This window comes from Grampus griseus (assembly GCF_964374135.1).
Source record: "Grampus griseus genome assembly, chromosome: 2".
Classification (NCBI taxonomy): Eukaryota; Metazoa; Chordata; class Mammalia; order Artiodactyla; family Delphinidae; genus Grampus; species Grampus griseus.
This window is the reverse complement of record NC_139018.1, coordinates 111,798,393-111,823,804: the sequence shown is the minus strand read 5'-3', so window position 1 is coordinate 111,823,804 and position 25,412 is coordinate 111,798,393. Positions and strand designations below refer to the sequence as shown.

At 40.7% G+C, this 25,412-nt stretch overlaps 2 pseudogenes across 2 annotated transcripts in view; one reads left to right on the top strand and one right to left on the bottom strand.

Annotated features, from left to right (window-relative positions):
- Positions 1-3,803, bottom strand: part of LOC309819301 (NADPH oxidase 5-like) — a 39,156-nt pseudogene extending 35,353 nt beyond the window's left edge. Inside the window, exons 1-3 of the transcript in view lie at positions 3,660-3,803; positions 3,235-3,307; positions 690-894 (exon numbers count right to left, since the gene is read on the bottom strand). The product of the transcript in view is annotated as an NADPH oxidase 5-like (transcript). The remainder of the gene's footprint in view (positions 1-689; positions 895-3,234; positions 3,308-3,659) is intronic.
- A 7,696-nt stretch (positions 3,804-11,499) lies between these two features.
- Positions 11,500-11,950, top strand: LOC309817776 (large ribosomal subunit protein P1-like; annotated as a pseudogene). The gene has a single exon. The product of its transcript is annotated as a large ribosomal subunit protein P1-like (transcript).
- The last annotated feature ends 13,462 nt before the right edge of the window (positions 11,951-25,412 follow it).

The following is a 25,412-nucleotide window of genomic DNA, read 5'->3' as shown; positions in this document are numbered from 1 at the left end:
CTTCTTGTGAATCTATAATTATTTCAAGGTGAAAAGCTAAAAGGTCGGAGTCTGTGGCATCCTGGTATTCTGTTCCCAGGCTCTGGTGCAAGCCCTGGCACAGAGAGGTGCTGGGTAAATATAAGCTAAGGGAGTGGAGAGTCTCTCCTTTCTGGGCCTCAGTTTCCCCATCTGTACAATGAGGCCTGTGGACTACAGTCTTCACATTTCCAGTCCCCACGTTCTGTTCTGTGCAGTGGCGTGTGGTCCTGCCTGTGAAACCAGTCAGCTGACTCTCTGAGCACTGACTCCTCACACTCTCCCTGCTCTCCCTCCCAACCCACAGGCCCCATAGGCGGATACCCCACGTCTCCAGCAGAATATAATAGCAGTGTGACAAAATGAGTAGTCAAACTAAAATCGAAGGTGCAGCACTTTTTGAAAACTGATCTTTCTGCATACCTCTGACGTGAGCAGTGGAAGAATGTGTCAGATGTGTGTAACTAAGCCTGGTTTGTCCTACAGGCTGAAAGCACACAGCCAAGTAAAAGAATGTGATAATTAAGTCTGGGGTCTCTGGACGCCAAGGCTCACCTTCCTCCAAACAAGGCTGCCTTTCCATTACCTCTGTCAGCCAAGCCCTGGACTTGCTGGGACTTGAAGGAGACACTGGCTTGTCATGGACAGTGTTGGTGCTGCATCCAGAGCACCTTTCATCACTTCTGGGCCCCTGTTCACCTCCCACAGCAGCACTCCCATCTCTTCTGGGGGAGCTGCCCTCGGCTGCTGGAGTGAAGAATGCAGGGCGTGCCTGGAAGTAGGCATCCTTCTCCTCTCCCAGCGGGTCGTGGGCCACAGCATGCAAGCCCAGCTCAGCTTGGGACATCTGAGGTGTTCTTCCCACTCCAGACTTCCCTGCGGGATGGGCAGAAGCTGCCCTCATAGGCCTTTGTCTGAGGGGCCCCAGGCTTTGTCCTGCTTCCCCATCCCCTTACCTATGTCCCCTAAGAGCTTAATAAATGGCTTGCTACAAATTCATGCCTCTCTATCTGCTTCAGGGCAACCCATTTGAGCAATGCTATCCCTCAACAGTTCTAGCCATTGAGACTTTTCTCAATGCCACTCCTAAAGGAAGGGAGTTTGCCCCTCCCAGACTGAGGCTCAGTGAGCAAGATGGTTAGAGGAGCAGAGAGCTAGGCCTAAAGAGGAAGAAGAAGTAGTTTCTCCATCAAAGCTAACATCAGCTACAAGTTTAACTTGCTATTGACAAGCCACGACCCAGCAAGAGGTCTAGGACCCTCCAGAAGAGCTGGGGAGAGGAGCCTCGGTTCGCCTCTCATGGCCAGTCTGGCCTCTACATGAAGCTGGCCTGTTGACCTTTGCCCCCCACTCTCTGTTTCATCTTCCACTCCCCTCCCTGCCGCCCCCCAGCTTTAGGCACAGGGATCTCTCCAGACTATATTATTTAAATAGTGCTATTAAGGTAAGAATACATATAATGAACTACAAATATTTCAAATGTACAATTTGATATGCTTTGACATATGTAGAGATCCATGAAACTGTCACCACAATGAAGACAGTGAACATATCCATCACCCCCAAAAGTCCCCACTGGCTTTGACACTGAGTCAGTGTCAGAAAGACACAGCAACGTGAGAGTATCAACAGTGAGAGTCCAGGGACGGGGTGCCAGGTTGCATCCTGATCACACTGTTCCTGAAGGTGAATTTGCTGTGTTCCTAGCCACTAGTTTCCTCTTGGTGTGTAATGATTCTTACGCTGGCTTTCTAAATTCTCTATCAGTTCTGTTAATGTACCAGTAGTCTTCTAATCAGTGTTGCTTAAGTTACCCAGAGCTGGTATCTGTTGCTCATAACCTAAAACCTTGACTGACAGATGGTGGGGGTAGAGGGTGATTGTAAACAGATCACTGGACAGAGAGTTCTAAACAGGGGTTGCCCCAGGGCCCTTCAAATCCATCAAGACAGGTTGCTCCAGAAGGTTGCCTCCCACCTAGGATCCAGCTCTTCCGTGAGCCCTTTATAGCTCTCAAGTGGGGCTGCTTAGGACCAGGACCAGAGACACGGCTCAGCTCTCCCACCTGACCTCTGCCCTCACATGGGAGCTTATGGGGACACCAGACTGCCCTGCCCCTGCCTGCTAATGTAATAAAAATAATAAGGCAACTACTCAATAATAATTGAGGCAGATCAGAGTGGAGGTTGGGAGTGCAGCCTTTCAGATTGGCATGCCTGAATTCTTAATCCTGCCTCTGTTATTTTAATTGCGTGTACTCAGGTCTCCGTTTCCTCATCTGCAAAATATAATAGCACCCGCCTCACAGACTGTGCTGAGATTTAATGAGATGATCCATGTACAGTGAGTGCTTAGGTGTGTGCCTGACCATGATAAAGCTACCTGATATTTGTTTTGTCAGGTAAGGTAAGACATGCAGACATAGAGACAACTGTCACAAAGGAAGAAGAGTGTTATACTCACAGATCCCTAGAAACAGGAGGCACCCCACACCTCGCAGGGCCACACTGGGTAACACCAGGGCCAGTCAGGACAGAGAGAGCAGAGGAAACTGGGCAAGAGCCTTTATTGCAGTTTCCATGGGAAGGATGGGTGAGGCAGGGTAAGCAGGCTTAGGACTGGCCTGTTTGAATAATTCTAGCAGGCTCTGGGGCACAGGGGCTGTCCCTAGCTATCTGGTACTTGCTCCTGGAATGATTAGGGCAGGGGGACAGATACAGCAATCCCTCAGCCACCAAAGGGCTACATGAGGACATCTGTGAGGCCAGCGATGCTGTTAGGGCTGAAAGTCACCGCCCAAGAGACTCAGCTCCCTTTGTGGATCTGGAAGCCCAGCGGGGGCCACGGTCCGGACACAGGAGCAGCAAGGGTCAAGGGCCTGCGGGGATGTGTAGGAGTGGGGGAGAGGCTGGCTGCGTGTGCGTGTATATGCGTGTACGCATTGAGTGGTGGCAGGGGAGCAAGGGGCCTCGGAAGCAGATGCATTAAATCGAGGACTCATTTCCAAATCCTTCCCCCACCGTGTTCACCTGAAGAAAAGGTCTGATTTGTACATTCTGCAGGACCCCATAGATGGGCATCGTTGGTCAACAGCTAACTTACCCGATAATGGGCTGTATCATTATTTCCTGGGGTTTCTCTTGTCTTGATGGAGCCTTGCCACCTTAGCTTAAACAGACATGCTCTTTCTCTGTTCTCCCCGTGTATGAGTCTCACTTCCCCACATCATCAGGCAGGTTGCTGAGGGCCAGCAAGGGCTTGCCTGGGCCTGCCTCTTGTCATCGTTCACCTGGACAGGGACAGAGCTTTCAGGCTCAGGCAAAACCACTGTTCATACTCTCATCAGCTGAGGAAAATCAAGGGAGCCTTGAAAAATCAAGGGGCCTCAAATCCAAATCGAAGTGAAAGGACCCCCTTTTGTCCTCTTGAGGCTGAACTGTCCCAGACACAGGAAGACCAGGACTTTCTCTGTTTGGCACTGAATGGCCTGTGCCCCGCAAAACTCCTGGATCCCGGCTAGCTGGGACAGTTGGTCCCCCTACTTGGACACTAGTGATCCTTGCCCTTCAAGCCTTTGCCCAGGACTTCTGAGGGCAACTGGCAGGGAACAGATCCTCCTGTGGGACCTGCTGTGTCTATACCGAGGTGTCCCAGGCACAAGTCCCACTCACAGCTCCCTGCCTGTTAGCTCTTGGCACCAGCAGCAGGTTCAGTTCCTCAGAAGTCTGGGTTATATCCCATCAGCTGGAGTGACTCAGAGGGCCACCAAGGGACCAGAAGATCATGCTGATGGAATGACATGAGGTCAGTAAGGAAACAGACTGAATGAGGTTCTGTTGAAAGGCGAGATCTGGGCTTGGGACAAGCAATGTGACAGGATGCTCCGGGAGACAGGAGGCTTGCATGTGTGTGATGAAGACAGGAACAGACGACCTCCCCCACATGGCTAAGAGCTTATCAGACAGCTGCATGCTCAGGCAGTGGTCCATGAGCCAGGACTGCCAAATAAGACTTACCAGCAGACACAGTGCACTGCTAAAGTAAGATGGAAATGCTGGAAAGACTCTGGTTTCTGTAGAAAAATTAAAATGTCAGCTAAGAATTTGAAAGCAAGGGGGCAAAGATAAGGAAGGTGGGTCTGAAAGAATTCAGAAGCAAGTCAGGAAAGCCCAGCCTGGCTTGAGCTGAATGAACAGAGGCGTAGGAGAAGAGAACAATGAGAAGGTAAGGCCCTGGGTCCTGGGAGAGGGACGTCTCCACCAAGGGGAGGGGCAACTCACTGAGAACCAAACGCCCACCTGACCAAGGCCTAGCCCCAGTACAAAGCTTTACAGTTAGCAAAAGCCTCCACAAGCATGTGGTCATTTGATTTGATCTTCACAGTGACCCTGTGATGTAGGAAGGCAGTGGTCACCCCACTTTATGGGTGACATCAAGAGAAACACTCCCATAGCCGCAGTGATGAGCCTCATGAGACTTCAGATGCAGACGGAAAAGTTTGGAGAGATCACCGCCCACCTTGGCCACCAGTGTGTCAGCTCACATCTTCCGTTACACTGTGACAGTGGCTGGTCCAAGCTGCCTGGGTTTTCTATCCTCGTCTGCAAAATCTTCAAAAATCCACCCTATGCTGTCCCTGATCCCTAAAGCAAAAACACAATCACTGAAGCATGTATAGCTCAGGTTCATGGAAGAACTGGGAACAGTTGGAACAAAATGAAAAGCAAGAGGCTCATTTCAGCCAAAAAATCATTAAGGGCTTGGAAGCAAGCAGAGGACATGCTCTCGGCCTTTGTGTCAACAGATTTCTACAGATTGACTGGACACCGGCTACGAGCCAGACCCTGGTCAGACACAGAAATGAGTAAGACACACATCATAACTGTGAGAATCTTCCTATCCAGAAGGGGCAGACACAAAATGGACGGAGAGCTATCATCGTGGCTAAGATTATAGCTCTTATCTGCTGAGCCTGAGTCCATGCCGGGTCAACACTTGGTGTTATCTCATTTAACTGCCACCACAACCTGGTGGGACAGCACTGTGATCAGTTGAAACTGCATGTGAGGCACTGGGCCTGGGCAACAGTGAGCAGGTGATAAATACTAGCTATGGTTTAAAATAACTAATATTCCTTTTTAGAGAAGAGAGAAATGAAGCTTAAAGGGGTTAAAGTGATAGGCCCAGGATTCCACGCTCTGTACTGTTTGATTCCAAAGTCCCTTAATCTTGATACCATTGATACCAGTGGTTCTTTTTTTTTTTTAACTTTTTATTTTATATTGGAGTATAGTTGATTAACACTGTTGTGATAGTTTCACGTATACAGCAAAGTGATTCAGTTACACATATACATGTATCTATTCTTTTTCAAATTCTTTTCCCATTTAGGTTATTACAGAATAGTGAGCAGAGTTCCCAGTGCTATACAGTAGGTCCTTGTTGGTTATCCATATTAAATACAGCAGTGTGTACATGTCAATCCCAAACTCCTGATACCAGTTGTTCTTAAATTTGTTTGTTAAAAATACTGCTTCTTGGCCTTCCTGTTGGAGGCTTAGATTTTGTCAGTTTGATGGGGGCAGGGTGGTCATGATGACAAGAAGAGGTATAACTGGTGTTTAAGAGCCACGGCTTTGGCCTGAGAACCAGCTCTGCTCCTTACTAGCCTTGTGCCCTTGCTTAATCTCACCAAGACAGTTTCTTGGTCTGTAAAATGGGGTAGTAATTGTTACCCATTATGCTAATATCCCCTAAAGGCAGTTTAATCAAATGGTTGAGAGCATGAACTCCAGAGTCAAACTGCCCAAATTCAAATCTGGCTCCACCACTTACCAGCTCTATGACCTTGTGCTTTTCTGTGCCGCAGTTTCTTCATCTATAAGATGACAGTGATACTAGTATCTCCCTCAAAGGGCTGTTAGATTTTAAAGTGTTCATACTCGTAAAGTTTAGAACAGGGTCTGGTGAGCAGTAAGGGCTCAGTCAGTGTCAGCTGCTGCTATCATTAATATTATTATTACCATCATCACCATCCTGGCAAGAGGACAAGAGGCCTTAACTAAGGCAGTGGTAGTGGGACTAGATAAGAAGGAACAAGGGCACAGAATTCAAAAGATGAGCTCTGGGCTTCCCTGGTGGCGCAGTGGTTGAGAGTCCGCCTGCCGATGCAAGGGACGCGGGTTCGTGCCCCGGTCCGGGAAGATCTCACATGCCGCGGAGCGACTGGGCCCGTGAGCCGTGGCCACTGAACCTGCGCATCCGGAGCCTGTGCTCCGCAACGGGAGAGGCCACAGCAGTGAGAGGCCCGCGTCCCGCAAAAACAAACAAACAAAAAAAAAAACAAAAGATGAGCTCTGAGGAGAAGCAAGAATAAGAAAAGGATAATGTGCGGACCTTCGTCCCCAAACTGGTGGTGAGGGCAGTGGGTGGACTTGGGGCAGTCCTGGTTGTGCCACTGGCTTTCAGGGTGACCCTGAGCAAGGCCTCCCCTCTTGTGACCTCTGTCTCATCATCTGTAAAGTGAGGGGCTGGGTTCAGCCTAGCTCGTAGATCTCCTCCAATTTTAACACACTGAGAGTCTAAGAAATTTCGCAGTTGAAAACATTTTAATGTTTTTTAAAAATGCTCTTGTGTGCTGGTGGGTTAGGGCATCCTCCTGTGTTCACAAGTTGTAATATTTTAGGCTTTCTGAAGGTCACGTTGATTTTCACCACCACACGGGAACAGATCTATGAAACCTGGGCAGGGGAGGCTGTTTTGTGACTGAAAGTGAAGCCCAAAGGCTACTGGTTGACACATCCTCCAGACCCTGTCTTGGTGACCCAGACCAGAAAACTCATCTGACAACCCCTGCCTCCTTCAAGAAATGTCAGTGACCGCTGGGAAGTTTGTAAGAAGTTTGGCCCTATCCCCATCTCCTGCCACCTACATAGGGACAAAGTACCCAGGACTGAGGAAGCCCAGTCAATGGAACTGGCCACCGGGGTTAGTTGCCTGCTCAGCTCACTCCTGCAGAGCTGAATAAGGATATAAGGAACCCCAACCCACTCTAGTAGAGACAAATCCAGAAGCCTGCCTCCAGACTCCTAGTCATTCCTTCAAAGGAAGAACACAGAGATGTCCAGAGCAGCCGAGGTATTTGGCAGTAAACCCTGCCTTTGCTCCTGAGTGGGCTAATTTAGTATTAGTTTTCTAGCCAATGTTGAAATGGTGAAGTTGCTCACCCCTGCTACAGTTAGAGATGCAAATGGGAGACCAGGCCCTTCCCATGACTCATGGAACACGCTCCACAGAGAAGGAAAATTCTCTTTCCATAGTGGGAGAGGTACTCTGCCTAAAATAATTATATTAAAAACCAAAAACCCCCCAAAATCTACAGAGCCAAAGCTACTGCCAGTTCTTTGTGCTGCTAAATACAGACCCTGAGGAGACTGACAAATATTTATCAGGGTCTCTTGATGCATTTTGACCTGTGAAGGACTCAGAGCTTGATGTAGAATTGGGTTGGAGAGCTGGAAGGTGCTGGAATTTTGGGTTGAAGTAGGCAGCTAAAAACAAAAGAGTTGTGGAGTAGATGTGGAGGATCCAAGATGATGGTGGCAAGCTGGCCAAAGAAGGGAAGTTTCTAAGTATGTTGGGGAATTTAGAAAATCACACACATACTTAGAAAAGACCTGAGAAGATCCTAAACCTTCACTTCTGGCTAATTTCTAGAATTGGTACAAGCAAGAAGCGAAGGCTAAGGCTAAACAGCTTGCCCCAGCACAGAGCTAATCTGTGAAGACTAGGAGAGGTGGTTTGCTTGTTTGTTTGTTTGTTTGTTTTTAGCTCCTAATATTCAAGGAAATCTCTGTCAAAACACTAGCTAACCATAAGCTAAAGGAATGTAGACTTCAACAACAAAACATGGCAAGGAATATAATCTTTGAAAAAATAATTTGGAAAAGTCACTAAACCATAGGTGACTGAAGCTTCAAAGAGACAATCCAAAATGGCAAATCCTGGGGAAGAGGAGATTTAATTTCCAAAGTTTCCACATTGTAATATTCAAATGTTCAGTTTTCAACAAAAGTCACAAGACATACAAAGAAGCAGTAAATCCAGGCATTGGACAAAAAGACATAGACTTTATATCAATTATCTTTAATATGATCAGAGAGCTAAAGGAAACCATGGTCAAAGAACTAAAAGAAAGTAGGAAAATAAAGAACAAAATGAGAATACCAATAAAGAGATACAAATTATGAAAAGGAACCAAACAGAAATTCTGGAGCTGAAAGGTATGATACTTAAATGAGAAATTCACTAGAGAGGTTCAACAGCTCTGAACAGGCAGAAGAATTAATGAACCTGAAGATAAGATTATCGAAATTATAAAAGTCTGAAGAACAGAAATAAAAAGTATAAAGGAAAGTGAACAAAGCCTAATGGACCCATGGGACACCATCAAATGTACCAATACACACATTTTGGGAGTCCTAGTAGGATGTGAGAAAAAGAAAGAAGTAGAAAGAATATTTGAAGAAATAATGGCTGAATACTCGCCAAATTTTATTAAAGACATGGATCTTCATATCCAAGAAGCTCAATGACCTCCAGGTATGATAAACTCAAAGAGATCCATACTAAGTGCTATAGAATGAATGTTTGTGTCCCCACCTTCTCCAAATTCATGTTGAAATCCTAACCCCCAATGTGATGGTATTAGGAGGTGGGGCCTATGGTAGGTGATTAGGTCATGAGAGCTTTTCCCTCATGAATGGGATTAATGCCTTTATAAAAGAGAACTCTGAGAACTCTCTTGCCTCTTCTGCCATGTGAGGACACAGTGAGAAGATGGCTGTCTATGAACCAGAAGCAGACTCTCACCAGAGAGTGAATCTGCCAGCACCGTGATCTTGGACTTCCCAGCCTCCAGAACTGTGAGAAATAAATTTCTGTTGTTTTTAAGCCATGTAATCTATGGCATTCTGTTATAGCAGCCCAACAGATTAAGACACTGAGACATAATCAAACTGTTGAAAGACAAAGAGAGAATCTTAAAAGCAGCAAGAGAGAAGTGACTTATTATGTACAATAGATCCTGAATAAGATTAGCAGCCTATTTCTTAGAAGAAACCATGGAGCCAAAGGCAGTGGGATGACATAATTAAGTACTGAAAGAAAAAGAGCTGTCAATCGAGAATTCTACGTGTGGCAAAATTATCCTTCAAAAATGAGGGAGAAATTAAGGCATTCACAGATAAAAGCTGAGGGAATTCCTTATCAGTAGATGTGACCAACAAGAAATGCTAAAGGGAGTCTTTCAAGTTGAAATAAAAGGACAGTTGTTAGTAACACAAAGCTGTATGAAGAAATATAGGGGGCTTCCCTGGTGGCACAGTGGTTGAGAGTCCGCCTGCTGATGCAGGGGACGTGGGTTCGTGTCCCGGTCTGGGATGATCCCACATGCCGTGGAGCGGCTGGGTCCGTGAGCCATGGCTGCTAAGCCTGCGCCTCCAGAGCCTGTGCTCCACAATGGGAGAGGCCACAACAGTGAGAGGCCTGCGTACCGCAAAAAAAAAAAAAAAAAAGAAACATAGGTCTCCAGTATAAGTAACTACATGGGTAATCATGAAAGCCAGCATTACTGTAGTTTTAGTTTCTAACTCCACTTTTTATTTCCTACATGATTAAAAGAAAATGCATTTTAAAAACTATAAATCTATTATTGAGCACACAGTGTATAAAGATGTGATTTGTAACAACATTAACATAAAGGGGTGAAGACAGAGCTCTATAAGAGCAGAGTTTTTGTATGCTGTTGAAGTTGGTATCAATTTAAACTAGATCATTATAAATTTAATATGTTATATGTAATCCCTTTTATAACTACTAAGAAAATATCTAAAAATTATACACAAAGGGAAATTAGAAGTGAATCAAAAAAGTTCACTACAAAAATCAACTAAACACAAAAGAAAAGAGTAGTAGAGGGAATAAGAGACAAAAAGATATTAGACATACAGAAAATAGCAAAATAGCAGAAGTAAGTCCTTCCTTATCAGTAATTGCTTTAAATGTAAGTGGATTATATTCTCCAACCAAAATGCAGAGATTGGTAGAATGAGTGAAAACAAACAAACAGGATCCAATTATATGCTGTCAAAAAAGATTCACTTTAGATCTAAAGGCATACATATGTTGAAAGTAAAAGAATATAAAAAGATATTCCATGCAAACAGTAACCAAAAGAAATGTGGGCCGCTATCTGCTATCAGATAAAATAGACTTTAATTGAAAAACTGTTACAAGAGAAAAAGCAGAACATATATTCACAAAAGGGTCAATTCGTCAAGAAGATATAACAATTATAAATATATACACACAAAATACCAGAGCTCCCAAATATATGGTGAAAATGTTGAAGGAATAGAATGAATAATAATAGAGACTTCAATATCCCACTTACAATAATGTATTAAGCATCTAAATAGAAGATTAATAAGGAAATAGAACAGAAAGAAACTTGAACAACACTATAATCAAACTAGACCTAACAGACATATATAGGATATTCCACCCAACAACAGCAAAATATCTGTTCTTCTCAAGTGCACATAGAACACTCACCAAAGTAGACAATATATCAGTCCACAAAAAAAAAGTCTCAGTAAATTTTAAAAGATTGAAATCATTCAAAATATTATCTCCAAACACAATAGAAAAGAACAAGAAATCAATAACAGAAGTAAAACTGGAAAATTCACCAATATGGGGAAATTATACTATGCACTTTCAAACAACCAATGGATCAAAGAAGAAATTACAAGGGAAAGTAAAAAATACTTAGAGACGAATGAAAATGAACATACAATATACCAAAATGTCTTGGATGCCATGAAAGCAGTGCTGAGAGGGAAATTTATAGCAGTAAATACCTGCATTAAAAAGAAGAGGACTTCCCTGGTGGCGCAGTGGTTGAGGGTCCACCTGCCAGTGCAGGGAACGTGGGTTTGAGCCCTGGTCTGGACGGATCCCACATGCTGTGGAGCAACTGAGCCCATGCACCACGGCTACTGAGCTTGCGCTCTAAAGCCTGCGAGCTACAACTACTGAGTCTGTGTGCCACAACTACTGAAGCCCGCACACCTAGAGCCCATGCTCCGCAACAAAGAGAAGCCACCGCAATGAGAAGCCTGCACACCACAACAAAGAGTAGCCCCTGCTCGCCACAACTAGACAAAGCCCGTGCGCAGCAACAAAGACCCAACGCAGCCAAAAATAAAAATTAATTAATTAATAAAAAAATAAAAAGAAACATCTGGAATAAATAATTTAGGGGCTTCCCTGGTGCCCGTGCTTCCAATGCAGGGGACATGGGTTCCACCCCTGATCGGGGAACTAGGATCCCACATGCCGCGTGATGCAGCCAAAAAATAAAAAATAATAATAATTATTTAACATTACACCTTAGCCCTTTCCTCAGCTGCCGCTAAGGTGCTCGGTCCTTCCAAGGAAGCTAAGGCTGCATTGGGGTGAGGCCCTCACTTCATCCGGCGACTAGCACTGCGCCTGGCAGCCCCTGCCTAGCACTGGCCCGCACCATGGCCTCCGTCTCGGAGCTCGCCTGCATCTACTCAGCCCTCATCCTGCACGACGATGAGGTGACGGTCACAGAGGATAAGATCAATGTCCTCATTAAAGCAGCTGGTGTAAATGTTGAACCTTTCTGGCCAGGCTTGTTTTCAAAGGCTTTGGCCAATGTCAACATCGGGAACCTCATCTGCAATGTGGGGGCAGGTGGACCTGCCCCAGCAGCTGGTGATGCACTAGCAGGAGGTCCTTCCCCCTCCACCACTGCTGCCCCAGCTGAGTAGAGTAAGTGGAATAAAAGAAAGAAGAATCTGAAGAGTCTGATGATGACGTGGGCTTTGGTCTTTTTGACTAAACCTCTTCAGTAACACGTTCAATAAAAAGCTGAACTCTTAAAAATAAAATTACACCTTAAAGAACTAGAAAAAGGAGAACACGGTCAACACAAAGCTAAAAGGAGGAAGGAAATAATAAATATTAGAGTGAAGATAACAGACTTAGAGAATAGGAAAATAGAATCGATGAAAATAAAGTTAGTCCTCTGAAAAAATCAACAAAATTGACAAACCTTTAGCTAGAAGGACACAGAAGGAGAATGAGAAGATTCAAATAACTAAAATCAGAAATGAAAATAAGGACATTACTACCTACTTTACAGAAATAAAAATAATTATAAGAGAATACTATGAACCATTGTATGCCAACAAATTAGACCTAGATGAAATGGACAAGTTCTTAGAAACACAGATACCAAAAACAGACTCAAGAAGAAATAGAAAATCTTGACAGACCTATAACCAATACAGATTTAATCAGTAATCAAAAACCTCCCAAGAAAGAAAAGTTCAGGACCAGATGGCTTTACGAGTGAATCTACGAAAGATTTAAAGAAAAATTAACGACAATCTTTCACAACTCTTCCAAAAAAAAAAGAAAAGGAGGGAATACCTCCTAATTCATTCTATGAGGTCAGATAAACACATTACAAGAAAAGAAATCATGGCTCAATATCCTTTATGAATGTAGGTGCAAAAATCCTTAGCAAAATACTAGCAAACAGAATCCAGCAGCATATTAAAAAGATCAGACACCATGTCCAAGCAGGATATATCCCAAGAATGCAAGTGTGGATCAACATAAGAAAATCAATCAGTGTTATACACCACATTAATAAAATAAATGAAAGAACCATGTTATCATCTCAACTGATGCAGAAAAAGCATTTGACAAAACTCAAACACCCTTTCATGATAAAAACACTCAAAAACTAGAACTGATTGGAACTTTCTCAACATGATAAAGGGCATTTATAAAAACCCCACAACTAGCATCATACTCAATGGTGAAACACTGAAAGCTTTCTCCTTAAGATCAGGGAGTAGATAAAGATGATCACTTCATCATCATCATCATCACCATTGCTATTCAACATTTACTGGAAGTTCTAGTCAGAGTAATTAAGCAAGAAAAAGAAATTAAATGCACCCAGAAGGAAAAGAAGTCAACCTATCTGTATTTGCAGACGACATGATCCTATATATAGAAATCTCAAATAATCCACAAAACAGCTACTATAACTAACAAATAAATTCAGAAAAGTTGCACAGTAGAAGGTCAACACCAACAAAATCAGTCGTGTTTCTATACATCAGCAATGAACAAGTTGAAAACAAATCCATTTACAATAGCATTCAAAAGAATGAAGTACCTGGGAAAAAATTTATCCGAAGAGGTGAAAGGCTTTTACACTAAAATATACAAAACATTGTTAAAAGGCATTAAAGAAAACCTAAATAAAAAAAATCATCCTTTGTTGATGGAATATTGCTATTTCAAGACAGAAATACTACCCAAAGATATCTACAGATTCAATGCAATCCCTTTTAAAATTCAAACAGCCATTTTTTTTCAGGAATGAAAAAGCCAGTTCTCAAATTCATATGGAATTACAAGGTGCCCTGAATAGCAAAAACAATCTTAAAAAAGAAAAACAAAGTTGGGGGACTCACATTTCCCATTTCAAAACTTACTACAAATCTACAGTAACCAAAATAGTGTCATAATAGCATAGGAATAAACATATAGATCAATGGAATAGAATTGAGAGTCCAGAAATAAACTCATTTATCTATTCCAGTTGATTTTCAACATTGGTGCAAGACCATTCATTGGGGAAAAATAGTCTCTTCAACAAATGGTGCTGGGACAACTGGATATCCACATGCAAAAGAAGAAAGTTCAACTTCTACCCCACACCACATACAAAAATTAACTCAAAATGGATCAGTGACCTAAATATAAGAGCTCATACTACAAAACTCTTAATAAAATTTACACTATCATATGCACCTTGGAAAGCAAGGACTAAAGAAAGAATTTTCAAATGAACAAACAAAAAGAGCTAACACTGGGACTTCCCTGGTGGTCCATTGGTTAAGACTCCAAGCTCCAAGCTTCCACTGCAGGGGGCACAGGTTCGCTCCCTGGTCAGGGAACTAAGATCCCACATGTCATGTGGTGTGACAAAAAAAAAAAAAAAAAAAATATATATATATATATATTTCACCAAAATATGAACACATAAAACAGTATCTTAAAATACCTTAATCCAATGTAAACATTTTCTCAAAATAGAGTTTCAAGCACTTTGCCAGAATATAAAGGAGATATTTTGAATGTTCTCAAATCACGCTATACGGCACTGGCCCTATATAACCATAGAAAACCTCTTTAAAGCTGCAAGTAACACAAAGTTATCATTTATTAAGCACTTAGTATGTACTAGTCCCTTCACATATGCTATTGCTTTTAAACCTTCTAACTCACTCAATATCAACAGGTATTCTACATCACTAAAAAAGACAATAGAAGCTACACTAAAAAAAAATAGAAGCTACAATCTGGAATTCCCTCAGTTTTTTGCTACCGAACCTATAAGCCCACCTTTATCTCAACCCATTCTTTCTCCTTCCCTCCTATTGCAATAAAGGAGATGTTAAATCTTTTCATCTAAAGTAAAAATCCTCTACCAGTGCTCTGGATCTCATTTGTTCCATTAACTATCTTCAACCTCTCCTTTTCTACTGGCTCCTTCTCATCAGCTCCTAAACATGACTTAGTCTCACCTATCTGAAAATAACAAACAAATAGTTTCCCTGGGTTTTACTTTCCCCTCCAGATATCATCTTTTTTTCTCATTCTAGTCAGTTAAATACTTCATGAATTGTCTACATTTTCTATTTCCATTTTCTTATCTCAACTTACTCTTCCAATATGCCTTCCTCATCAACACCTCTACCACAACCATTTTTGCCCTAATTGGGTAGATGATTTTCAGACTTTATCTTGCTCAATTTCTCAGTTACAACAGTGTTAACTCCTCCTTCTTTCTTTAAATATTTTGCCTTTGGCTTCTATATAACTATACTTTTCCTAGTATACCTTCTACTTCTCTATTCTTACCCCCAGTTGCTTTAGGAGCTCCTTTTCCTTATTTGTCTCTTTAAATTAGAGTTCCTTAAGCCTTAGCTCTAGGTCTTCTTCTCTTCCCTATATACTATATAGAGAATCCCCCCACATCAATGGCTTAAATTTCCATTTATATGCAGATAGCTCCCAAATACTTATTTAGAGCTATTTCTTAAGCTCTAGACCAATATATCTAACTGGAACACGTCTCATAGGCATCTTAAATTTAATGTATTCAAAAATAACATTTCCAAAATCATCTCACCCATAAACATGCTTCCTCTTAAATATAGTGTAATACATTAATACTTACTGAACATATAATTATGGGCCAGGCATTGTGCTAAGTGCTAGGATTACAGCAATGAACAAAACTCTCATGGCCCCTGCTCTCCTAGACTTAGTCTGGTGAGGGGAGACAAACATTAAACAAATAATTATACAAATAACTATAAAATTATAATTATGATAAATGCTATTAAAAAAACAAAGTACACTACCATGTACCCAATGGCTCAAGTCAGAAACATAGAAATCATTCCTGACTCCTTGCTTTGTCTTGTACATCAATCACCAAATTCTATTGATTCCTAATTCCTAAATATCTCTCAAATTCAACTACTTATTTCTACTTCCTCTGTTACCATCCAAATCCAGAACATCATCATCTTTCACCAGATTCCTATAAGTCTCCTAACTGGCCTCTACTTCCAGTCTTGTTCCTTCCTATCCTTTATCTACACTGCAGCCAAATAGAATGATTTGTTAAAAATGCTTAAAATCTTTAAAAATATTCTTATTGTCTTTAGGATAAAGTACAAACTCTTAAACACAACTAAAATCCCTGGACATCATATATAAAACAGACATAAGTAGACTCTAAAAGGTGGACCAAAAAAAAGGTATACTGGCTAAAGACCTCTGAACCCAAGAAATGACATGGTACTGCATTCTCCAGATTTCTTTCTTTTCCTCATATATCCCAGACTTGGAGCTAAAGAAGCTGACAACCCAGAAACAGGAGAAGGCACATACATAAAAATCTCATAAAAGCCACTCTCTTTAGCCAAAGGATCTGGAAGGGGCAGGCTAGCAATTTAGAAAACTTTTAGCCAGTAACCACTCTATTCCAGCCAAATAGTACAGAAAAACTGTGACCTCCAATCCAACCATCTCCACTAGCAAAAGCCAAGTAGGGATGCTGCCCTCACCAGCGTGGTGTCAGAGAAGGCTGAGTAAGAAGCCAGAACTTTCATCCCTGTTGGGTGTACTGAATCCCCCACTACATGTTAGTGGAGACCATATGGAGAGCCTGGACTTCCATCTCCGTTCAGCAATAATAAGTCATCCTTCTTGCTCACCACTACCGTGGTATCAGAGGAGGCCTAGTGGACAGTCAGAACTTTCACCACTACCCAGCAGGAATGATAATCAACTGATGTCAACACCAAGATAACAGAGATGTTAGAATTATATGATAAAGATGTTAAAGCAGTCATCATAAAAATGCTTCAATGAACATTATAAACATGATTGATATCAATGAAAAAGTATAAAATCTCCCCAAAGAAATAGAGTCTTAGCAAAGAATTAGAAGATATAAAGGAGTACCAAATGAAAATTTTAGAATTAGAAAATAACTGAAACAAAAAGCTCTGTGAATGGTCTCAACAGAAGAATGTGGGGCAGGGGGTGGGGAACAGAGGAAAGAAAAAGTAAACTTGAAGGCAGAATAATAGAAATTATCCAAATCTGAATGAGAAAGTAAACAAAAAATAAATGGAGAGAGCCCCAGGACCCATGATACTATAATAGAAGATCTAGCATGCCTGTCATTGGAGTCCTAGAAAAAGAGAAGAAGGTAGAGTTGAAAAAGTACTCAAAGAAATAATGAATGAAAAGTTCTCAAATCTGGCAAAACCCATAAACCTATAGATTCAAGAATCTGAACAAATTCCAAACAGGATAAATCCAAAATAATCCACACAAAGACATATTATAGGCAAACTTCTCAAAATTAAAGTGAAAGAAAAACCCTTGAAAGCAGTGAGAAAGAAGTGACATCTTACCCTAAGAAAAAACAAAACAAATGACAGTGGATTTCTCATCAAAAACCATGGAGGCAGGAAAAAAGCAGTACATTTTTCAAGTGATGAGAGAAAATAAACTATCAATCCAGAAGCCTATGTCCAGCAAAAATATCCTTTAGAAATGAAGGGGAGGCTTCCCTGGTGGCACAGTGGTTAGGAATCCGCCTGCCAATGCAGGGGGGACGGGTTTGATCCCAGGCTCGGGAAGATCCCACATGCCGTGGAGCCCACAACTACTGAGCCCGTGAGCCACAACTACTGAAGCCTGTGTGCCTAGAGCCTGTGCTCCACAACAGGGGAAGCCACAACAATGAGAAGCCCGCACGCTGCAGGGAAGAGTAGCCCCCACTCGCTGCAATGAGAGAGAGCCTGCACGCAGCAACGAAGACCCAACACAACCAAAAATAAAAAATCAATAAATTTAGAAAAAAAAGAAAGGAAGGGGAAATGAAGGTATTTTCAGACAATGGAAAACTAAGGGTACACTAGAGAATTCTACCAAATGTTGAAAGAATTAACACCAATTTACGCAATCTTTTCCAGAAAATAGAAGAAAGAGAAACACTCCCAACTCATTTGATGAAGCCAATATTACCCTGATACCAAAACTTGTAGACAAGGACAGTACACACACACACACACACACACACACACACACAAAGAAGAAAACTACAGGCCAATAGTTTTCATTAATATAGATGCAGAAATCCTTAATGAATATTATTAGCATATAGAATTAAGCAATATGTTAAAAAAAAAGATTAGGGGGCTTCCCTGGTGGTGCAGTGGTTAAGAATCCGCCTGCCAATGCAGGGGACACAGGTTCAAGCTCTGGTCTGGGAAGATCCCACATGCTGCGGAGCAACTAAGCCCATGTGCCACAACTACTGAGCCTGCGCTCTAGAGCCTGCGGGTCACAACTACTGAGCCTGTGTGCCACAACTACTGAAGCCCACGCTCCTAGAGCCCATCTGCTCTGCAACAAGATAAGCCACCACAATGAGAAGCCCACGCACTGCAATGAAAAGCAGCCCCCGCTCACCGCAACTAGAGAAAGCCTGTGCGCAGAAACGAAGACCCAGCATGGCCAAAAATAAATAAATAAATTTATTTTTAAAAAAAATTAGGGACTTCCCTGGTTGTCCAGTGGTTAAGACTCCATACTTCCACTGCAGGGGGTGCAGGTTCAATCCCTGGTTTGGGGACCTAAGATCCCACATGCCCTGCAGCACAGCCAAAAAAAAAAAAAATTAAACACCTTGGCTATTTTAGTTTCCTAGGGCTGCTGTATTAAAGTATCACAAACTGGATGGTTTTAAACAACAGGAATTTATTCTCTCATGGTTTTGGAGGTTACAATTCCAAAATCAAGGTGTTAGCAGGGCTATTCTCCCTCTGACACTCTGGGTAGACTCTTTCCTTTCTTCTTCCTTGCCTCCAGTGGTGCCTGTTGATCCTTGGCATTCTAATCTCTGCCTCTGTCCTCACATGGTGTTCTCTCTGTGTCTCTGTTTTCACATGGCATTCTTATCTCTTTGTAACAGGACACCAGTCATACTGAATGGGGGACCTTGCATTTGGCAGTTGTTCCTTAGATATAACACCAAAGCACAAGTAGCAAAAGGAAATATAAATTTGACTATCAAAATTTAAAACTTTTGTGCTGCAAACAATACCATTTAAAAAGTGAAAATACAACAGATAAAATGGAAGAAAATATTTTCAAATTATGTATCTAATATGGAACCAGTATCCAAAATATATAAAGAATTCTTATAACTCAATAATAAAAAGGCAAATAACCTAACTTTAAAATTGTAAAGGATCTAAACAGACTTTCCTTCAAAGATGATATACAAATGGCAAATAGACACATGAAAAGTTACTTGACATCATTAGACATTAGAGAAATTCAAGTGAAAACCACAATGATATACCCATTTTACTCTCACAAGGATGGCTATAATAAAAAAAAGCAGACTTTGACAACTGTTAGGAAAGATGTGGAAAAACTGAAACCTCATACATTGCTAGTGGGAAAGTAAAATGGTTCACTCCTTTGGAGAACAGTTTGGAAGTCCCTCAAAAAGTTATACATAAAGTTACCATATGACCCAGCAATTCTGCTCCTAGGTATACACCCAAGAGAATTTAAAACATATGTCCACATGTACATATATAACAGCATTATTTCTAATAGCCAAAAAGTGAAAACAACCCAAATGTCCATAAACTGATGAATGTATAAACAAAATGTGGTATATCCACATAATGGAATATTATTCAGCCATAAGCAGTAATAACGTACTAGTACATGCTACAATATGGATGAACTTTGAAAACATTATGTTAAATGAAAGGATACTGTATGATTATATCAAGTATCCAGAATAGAAAAATCCATAGAGACATGACACAGATTAGTGCTTGCTAGGGGTTAGGGGAGAGACATAGGGTTTCCTTCTGGGGCAATGAAATTCTGGAACTAGATAGTGTGATGGTTGTCAGACTTTATGAATATACTAAAACCACTGATTTGTACACTTTAAAATAAACATTAAATAATAGTGATAACACAAAATGCCTACAAGGTTTCAGAGAAACTCATATATTTCTGGTGGCTATATGAAATGATACAGCCACTCTGGAAAACAGTGGGGAGTTTCTTATAAAACTGAATACAACACAGCAGTTTCATTCCTGGGCATTTATGCCAGAGAAATGAAAACTTATGTTCAAACAAAAACCTACTAATGAATGTTTATAGGAGCTTTGTTTGTAATAGCCAAAAACTGAAGAGATGCTTGACCTGTTTAAGAACAAGAGGTTCTTAAACAGGTGAATGGTTAAACAAACTGTGGAGTGCTACTCAGCAATAAAAAGGAATTAATGGGGCTTCCCTGGTGGCGCAGTGGTTGAGAGTCCGCCTGCCGATGCAGGAGACGTGGGTTCGTGCCCCGGTCCGGGAAGATCCCACATGCCGCGGAGCGGCTAGGCCCGTGAGCCGTGTCCGCTGAGCCTGAGCGTCCGGAGCCTGTGCTCCGCAACGGGAGAGACCACAACAGTGAGAGGCCCGCGTACCGCAAAAAAAAAAAAAAAAAAAAAAAAAAAAAAAAGGAATTAATAATACATGCAACAACCTTGATAAATCTCTGGAGAACTGAGTGAAAAAAGTCAATCCCAAAAGATTATGTACAGTTTGATTCTATTTATATAACGTTCTTAAAATGACAAAATTATCAAAATGGAGAACAGAACAGTGGTTATCAGTGGTTAGGGAGAGGTGAAGGCAGGACGAAAGTGGGTGTGGCTATAAAGTGACTGTATGGGCAATATGAGGAACCATTGTGTTGATGGAAACATTCTGTATCTTGTATCAATATTTGTATATTAGTTGTGATACTGTACTATAGTTTTTAAAGGTATTACTATAAGTGATATGAGTAAGGAATACATTAACTAGATTTCTTTGTATTATTTCTTACAACTGCATATTTACTTATATTTATCAAAAAATAAGAAGTTTAATTAAAAAATAATAGGTCACAATAATGAGACTACTACACACACCTATTAGAATGGTAAAAATTCAGAACACTGACACCACCAAATGCTGGTGAGGATGTGGAGAAACAAACTCTCATTCACTGCTGGTGGGAACACAAAACGGTACAGCCACTTTGGAAGACAGTTAGTTAGTTTCCATAGAACTAAACATACTCTTACCATATGATCCAGCAGTTGTGCTCCCTGGTATTTACTCAAAGGAACTGAAAACTTGTGTCCACACAAACGCTTGCATGTGGATGTTTACATAAACTTTATTCATAATTGCCAAAACTTGGAGGCAACCAAAATGTTCAATAGGCAAATGAATAAACTGAGATACATTCAGACAATGGAATATTATACAGAGCTAAATGAGCTATCAAGCCATGAAAAGACATGGAAGAACCTTAAATGCATATTACTAAGTGACAGAAGCCAATCTGAAAAGCCTACAAACTATATGATTCCAATATGACATCCTGGAAAAGGCAAAACTATGGAGAAAGTAAAAAAGATCAATGGTTGCCAGGGATTAGGGGGAGGGATGAATAGGCAGAACACAGAGGATATTTAGGGCACTGAAACTACTCTTTATGATACTATACACTTACCCAAACACAGAGAATGCACAATACCAAGAGTGAACTCAAAGGTCAACTATGGATTTTGGGTTATAATGATGTATCAAAGTAGGCTCATCAATTGTAACAAATATCCCACTCTGGTGGGGGACGCTGATATGGAGGAGGCTACACATGTATGGGGATAGGTGATATAAGGGAAATCTCTATCTTCTGTTTAATTTTGCCTAAAACTGCTCTGAAAAATAGTCTGATTTTCAAAAGGTAAAACCATTAAAACACTATAATAGAACAGAGGAATTTTGTAAAATCTCAGAGTGGGAAAGGCAAGACACAAAACATAAAGACACCCGAAGAAAAAATGTGTAAATCTGATTTATAAATGTTTTAAATTTCTACATGGAAACACCAAAATACAAATAATAAACTAGACAAAATATCTGTAAAACTATGACACAAAATTCCGATTTTCTTATTATATTAACAGGTTGTATGCATCACTAAGAGCAAACCAGTAGAGAAGTAGAAATGAATAGATCGTTTCTACAGATAACAATATAAATATGAAAAGAAGTCCAACTCATAATTAATAAATATACACTAAAACAACAACTAGCTAGCATTTTTCATCAATCACATTGGCCAAATGTAAAAGTTTGTTAAAGTTATCGCCAAATGTAAAAGTTTGTTAAAGTATCTCACTTTCAAAGTGTGAAAAAACTGGCACAACTGAAAATGTATGTCCACACAAAAACATGCACACAGATGTTTATAGCAGCTTTATTCATAACTGTCAAATCTTGGAAGCAACCACGATGTCCTTCAATAGGTGAATTGATAAACTATGGTACATCCGTACACTGGAATGCTATCTAGTACTAAAAGACATGAGCTCTCAAGCAACAAAAAGACACGGAGGGATCTTAAATGCATATTGCTAAGTGAAAGAAGCCAATCTGAAATGGTTATATACCATATGATTCTAACTATCTGACATTCTGGAAAAGGCAAAAGTATAGAGACAGTAAAAATATCTGTGTTGCCGTGGGCTGGAGGGGTGGGAGAGACAGAGATGAATAAGTGGAGCACAAGGCCTTTTAAGGACAGTGAAACCATTGTGTATGATATTGTGATGGTGGATACATGTCATTTTACATTTGTCAAAACTGATAGAATGGGGCTTCCCTGGTGGCGCAGTGGTTAAGAATCCGCCTGCCAATGCAGGGGACACGGGTTCAAGCCCTGGTCCGGGAAGATCCCACATGCCGTGGAGCAACTAAACCCGTGCACCACAACTACTGAGCCTGTGCTCTAGAGCCCGCGAGCCACAACTACTGAGCCCACGTGCCACAACTACTGAAGCCCGCATGCCTAGAGCCCGAGCTCTGCAACAACAGAAGCCACCGCGATGAGAAGCCCGTGCACCGCAAAGAAGAGTAGCCCCCGCCCGCCGCAACTAGAGAAAGCCCGTGCACAGCAACAAAGACCCAGTGCAGCCAAAAATAAATAAATAAAATAAATAAATTTAAAAAAAAACAACAACAAAACTGATAGAATGTACAACACAAAGAGTAAAACTTAATGTAAACTATGGACTTCAGTAATGATAATGTATCAACATTGGTTCACCAATTGTAACAAATGTACCACACTAACACAAGATATAAATAATAGGGGAAACTATGGGGGAAGAGAGGGAGGTATGTGGGAACTCTGTACTTTTTAATTTTTCTGCAAGCCTACAACTGCTCTAACAGAATAAAGATCTAATTTTTGAAAACTGGGCACCATTGGAGGATTCTATGAACAAATTGTTTTGAAAACTGTTAAACACAGAGAAAGATTCAAGCATGTGAGACCTTTCCAATACACACTGGACTACTGCGGACTCAAACAACATATGGAAGGAACTTTCTCTTTATAGACATATTCCAGCTAATAAAGGAAGGAATGATATCCTCTTCTTGTAACATTTGATCAATTTATCTACGTAATAATCATCATAGGCTGCTAATAATACAAAAAGAAACATACCAGATTGAGGAATACATCAACATCTTAACAAAAACAAACAAAAAAACCAACCTGAGTCTGATAAAGCCTCTCTAGAGTCAACTACCAACTTACCAAAAACATACTAAATGGCACTATGGGGATATAATAAGCAAAATCTCTGCTGTGTAAAACCATAGGTCCAATGACCAATTTCGCTGACAAATAAATCTCAAGAGGAAAAAAAGAGGTGTAGTTTAAAAGAGACTTAACGAGTCAAATCAACCAATCTCAACGTGTAAACTTCATTTGGATTTATTTAGTTTGTTTCATTCAAACAAACTAAATTTTTTTAATTATTAGACAATCAGAAATGTGAACATTGACTAGATTTGATGATTTAAAGAATTATTAAATTTTTATGTGTGATATTGTGGTAGTGGTTTTTTAAAAAGCTTATAGAGCTTCACACTCCTATACTTACAGATGAAATGAAAAAGTATCTGGCATTTAATCCAACATAAAATAGAAAAGAGGGAAAGCGGTTTAGGTGGAATAAGACTGGTCATTAGTAGATAATTGTTGAAACTGGATGATGGGTACATGGGTTTATTAATCTGTTTATTTTGCACGTTTGAAATTTCCCATAGCAAAATTATTTTTTAAAAATAAGCAACAGTAGGGCTTCCCTGGTGGCGCAGTGGTTGAGAGTCTGCCTGTCGATGCAGGGGACACAGGTTCGTGCCCTGGTCCGGAAGGATCTCACATGCCGCGGAGCGGCTGGACCCGTGAGCCATGGCCGCTGAGCCTGCGCATCCGGAGCCTGTGCTCAGCAACGGGAGAGGCCGCGGCAGTGAGAGGCCCGTGTACCGCAAAAAAAAAAAAAAAAAAAGAAAAAAGCAACAGTAGTAAACGGTAAAAGTGTTATTATGAAATAAAACATTAGTAGTCCTTTTTGTAATATAGCTAATTGTGTGTGAATTATTTCTGATCCCTGCTACTCGCTCAGTCACCATATCCATTCAATCACCAAATCTTGTTGATTCTACCTCTTAACTGCCACTTCTTTCCATCTTAGTCCAAGCTAAATTTGGCCTGGGCACAGTACACTTCAACTTTTGCCTACTTTCAAAACCGTAGCCAGAGTGGGTTTTTTTTTTTTAACACAATTTTGATCATACCTAGCCTTTGCTTAAAATCTACTAATGGCTTCTCATTGATCATGGGATAAAGGCTAAAATCTTTAATATGCAATTTGAGGCCTTGCAAGATCTATTCCAACCCTGTGTACCTTACCAGCTCCATCTTAAGATGCTCTCCATTGCCCTTCTATACTGCAGCTACTTCTTGAACTTGCCATACTCATTCTCAACTCAGAGCACTCACACGTGCTGTTCTCTCTTTCTGGAATGCTCCCTTCTCCCTTACACACACCCTCATCCTTCAGATCTCACTTTAAATGCTACTTTCTCAGGATAGCTTTCCCATTATTCTTGGTCTTGGTGAGGTCAAATTTCTCATACTTCTATAACAACTGAAATTTAAAAATTGTTGAAGTTATGTCTGTCTTTGCTGCTATAATACGATTTCAAACAGAGAAGGAACTAAGTATCCCCAAATCCAGCATTTTGTCCTGCACATAGTAAAAGGTCAATAAATATTTATTAAACTATAAATGACTCACTTGATAAGTGAATAAATAAATGAATTTAAATATAATACCAGTCAAATCATGAAACAGAATTACCTGTACCATAATTACAATATTACAGTTAACCTAAATTGTGTTAGTCATACTCCCAAATAAAAGATTTGCAAAGCTTCAGTGTATATGTATATAAACAAACAAAAAGAGAAAATAAGTGAGAATGATTTCATTACAAATCCCGGTTACAGTCCCTCACTGATACTCCAAAAGTATTTAACAACAAAGGAATAGGGATGTATCTTAATGTATCATCCACCTTTCAGAGGAGGCACATATATATTCAAATAAAAGTAGTTCTGATACATACTCCAACTATGCTATTCAGATAGAAAACTCAGATCCTCTGAAAGAGTAATAAAGACCACATATCCTAAAATTTTACATTTATATGCAATTATTGAAAACCAGCGACATATACAGACTGCACAA